Source organism: Psammomys obesus, unplaced genomic scaffold (assembly GCF_907164565.1).
Source record: "Psammomys obesus unplaced genomic scaffold, mPsaObe1.curated_primary_1811, whole genome shotgun sequence".
In the NCBI taxonomy this organism is placed as follows: domain Eukaryota; kingdom Metazoa; phylum Chordata; class Mammalia; order Rodentia; family Muridae; genus Psammomys; species Psammomys obesus.
Genome location: NW_026596234.1, coordinates 11,958,219 through 11,962,026, shown reverse-complemented (window position 1 = coordinate 11,962,026; position 3,808 = coordinate 11,958,219). Strand labels below are relative to the sequence as shown.

The following is a 3,808-nucleotide window of genomic DNA, read 5'->3' as shown; positions in this document are numbered from 1 at the left end:
AATAATAATAATAATAATAATAATAATAATAATAATAATAATAATAAATGTGGGTTTAATATACTTGACTTTTAAATTTAATAATGGTTTATAAGATTGAACTGTATTCTGCAAAATTAGTTTTTCAAAGCCGTGTATATATATATACACGGCTTCATTAAGATTTATATTCAGATATGGGTTTGGTATAAAGTTCTGTCATTGCTGGATGTAGCAGCACATTTTGTGCTCCACTCTCCAGTTCTGAGGATCAAGCCTTTCCTGGGCAAGGACTCTGCTGCTGAGCTGTACCCCCTTAGCCTTCACCTCAGTTTCTTTTTGACACAAGGCCTCATAGTTCATACTGACCTTCAGCTAGTTTATAGCTGGGCTGACCTTGAACTTCTGTTCCTCCTGCCTCCTAACTGCTGGGATTACAGGTGTGTGCCACCACACTTAGCTTACTTCAGCTTTCCAAAACCCTTAAAACCTGTTTTTACACTCAAGCTTATAACTGCAGTTTAAACTTTGCACTGTAATTTTGGTGAATCTTCTATTTAAGGCCAGTAAAGTGGTTTTGTTACAAATGGAAAAGCCACAACTATTTTGCTTGGAATGATGTCATTGCTTTTTTTTTTAACCTTTTAAAAAAGACTTTTAAATTTATTCTTTGAAAATATCTTGTTTGCATATGCAATGATTTTTGGTTATACATCTTCATCAACTCTCCTAATTGCCCTTAGATCTCCTAATATGTCCCCTCCCAACCTCCTTTTCAATTTATTTATTTCACTATTATTGAGACACAGTCTCACATTGTGATATAGGATGGCCTGTTACTCGCTATATAGCCCAGGCCGTCATGGGAATCTTGACAATGCTCCTGCCTGAGTTCCTGGGGGTTGGGGTTGCAGGTGTGAGCCACTCCCCAGCTTTACCTCCCCCCCTCTCCCCCGCAGTCCCAGCTCCAGATGGATAGATTTGGAATGGAGAGTGAAATTTACTAAAGGAAGAGTGTTGCTCCATTTATTAATTTGTTTCAGTATTTTGAGTACAATGTTGACAATATAAGTAGCTTTTGGGGCCAGAAGGATGGCTCAGTGGGTAAAGGCCATACCACCTGAGTTCCATAAGCCCCCACAAAAAAACAGGTGCAATGGCGTACACCTAAGCTGACATGAAAGTGGAGACGGGAGAATCTTCCTGAATCTCCAGGGACAGCCAGATGCAGAAGCAGAAACAGGAGACATTGCCCTAACTCTGTGCACCACGTGGTGCTGTAACATGTGCTGTGGCGTTTGTAACAGCCCCTTACACCCAAATAAATTAAATGGTAGCAGCTTATGTAATTGTTACTATTTTTTAAGCTTGTGAGATGCAGTTTTGGCTATGATGTCCTGGCTAGACTGGCACTTGCTTTGTAGCTCAGACTGGACTCTTGAACTTGGCAGTTTTCTGCCTGAGCTTCCCAAGTGCTGGGGTTATAAGTGTGTACTTCCACAGCTGACTGAGCATAGATACCTACTGTACAGAATGCTTTCTAAAGAGAATCCCAGTCAAGAATTGTCTTTCGTTACTGAAGTCAGACTAGTAGTTAAGGCTGTTTCCTTTAAGTATGACACTTTTGGAATATGTAATGAATACTTTAGAATTTCTGTGTATTTTTTTGATACAAGGTCTTTCTGTAATAGCCCAGCTTGTCCTCAAGCTCCGAATGTTTTTATCTCTTTATTCAAATGTGGTATCACTCCTGGGATGAAACATTTATCTTTTTAAGGCTTATTTATTTTATGATTATGAGTATTTTGCCTGCATGTGTGTGTGTGCACCCTGTGTGTGTCTGTTGGATGGGTCCCCTGGAACTGGGCTTACAGACAGCTCTAAGCCACCCACTGTGTACTGGGAAACGAACCCAGGTCCTCAGCAAGAGCAAGTGCTTTTACTCGCTGAGCATCTCTCTAGCCTCAAATTCATATTTGTTTAACAGCACCCATTTTTCTTTTCAACTGCTTAAAATTTTAGTTTTTGTTCATGAATGAGAGTTTTGTTTAGTATGGACAAGTAAACAAAAAAATTAGATCAAGGACAGGAGTTAGCTCTCCTTGGTAGTTCAGATGGTAGAATTCTTGCTTTGCATGTATGTGTGGGGCTCTGACTGAGTTCAACACACACACACATACACACCAAATGAATACACATACAAAACAAGCCTTCAGGTCAGTGATAATATTTCTCTTTGAGTACCTAATTTTGAAAACTGAGAAATGTAATTGGCCTCAATATCAGCCTAACAGTTTAAAGAGTGAAATCATGTTACAGCTATTTTATAAATGGCTGTACCTTTTAGGGGCCAAACTTGTAATTACTTTCTTACAATTCTTTGTTTCTAAATCTATTTTCAAAAGAATGTTAGGCTGGGCATGGTTGAACACTCTGTTAATCCCAGCACTCAGGAGGTAAAGGCTAGCCTGGTCTACATAGCAAGTTCCAGGCCAGTCAATGGTACATGTAGACTTTGTCTCAAAGGAAAACAAAGGCATAACACTGTTTAGAAGTTGATATTGAAAACCTGCACTTCTGACCTTGGATAGAAGTCGATGTGTGTGATCAGTGCTTGCGGCTGGTGGATTCAAAACTGCCTCTTGTAGGTCTTTGTGAGAAAGTATGTATCAGACAGGAATGCATGGCAGCTGACGCTGATCAAGGATAGCAGGAGCCTTATTCATTTTCACATTTTCAAACAACTTTTAAAGCTTTTCAAGTGCACACATGTTTAACATATGTTTCTAAGCTTTAAATGTATTACTTATCATTATATGAGGTTATATGAGAAACTCAATAAAAATTCTTAATAGGTTTGTATATTAAAGACATTGTGAGTACACAAGTATCTGTAGATGAAGTAGGTTGTGTGATTCATTTCTGTGAAATTTTCTGTTTGGTCCACTTTTAAGAGCATTAGAGGAAAAACAACATATAAACACAGTGAGCTTTCATTGTCACCTGTAAGCCAGCCCTGCTTTAATTTCCATACCCTGAAATGTGACCAGAATGTAGAAGAGGGAATTACAGGAATGAAGCCTGTAGATCAACTGTGGAAAGGTGTTCTGAAAGATGGCATGAGCAGATTTGAGAATTTTTAATTTTCTTTCTTAGCTTTTAAAAGTGTGGTTGTGCTAATAGCTAAAAAGGGTGTTAGAGTAAGCATAGCAGTCCATACTGTGTTGGCAGGCTTATTCAGTAAAGGAACGGTCTCTATTGTTAGCATAGGCGTCACATGCCAGGACCGATTGGAGTCCCAGGACCATTGGTGTGCAGATCACAACTGGCTTGCTACAGGAGCAGGAGCATGCTCTGACTGCGAAGATACACTTGCAATACACAGATGCAGTTCCACTGTCTTTGCACTTCTAGACGTGACTCTGCAGATTTTGCTTCTTAGGTCCTGGGAAGAAAGCTAAAGCTTAGTTATTTGTGTGTATGAGTTTTTATTTAGGTTTTTGATAAGTTGTTTTATGAAGAAATGTAAGAATCATGAGTCTCTTTTGGCAGTTAATAAGGAAACCATCTTACTAAGGATGCTATATAGGGAAAGATACTTTTGTTTTAGTCATGTTAAATTGTCAGTGTCTTTACTCTTTTTTTTTTTTTTTTTTTTCTTTTAAATTGGGAGGCTTTCCTGGAACTTACTGTGTAGACTAAGCTGTCCTCAGACTCACAGAAATCTCCTCTCTGTGCCTTCCAAGTGCTGTGATTAAAGGCACCATTGTGCCTGGCTTGCTTTCTTCTTCTTCTTCTTCTTCTTCTTCTTCTTCTTCTTCTTCTTCTT

General features: G+C 38.8%; 1 protein-coding gene across 5 annotated transcripts in view; it reads left to right on the top strand.

Annotated features, from left to right (window-relative positions):
- The window catches only part of Ncoa3 (nuclear receptor coactivator 3), an 87,941-nt gene that overhangs the window by 49,866 nt on the left and 34,267 nt on the right, over positions 1-3,808 (top strand). The window lies entirely within an intron of this gene.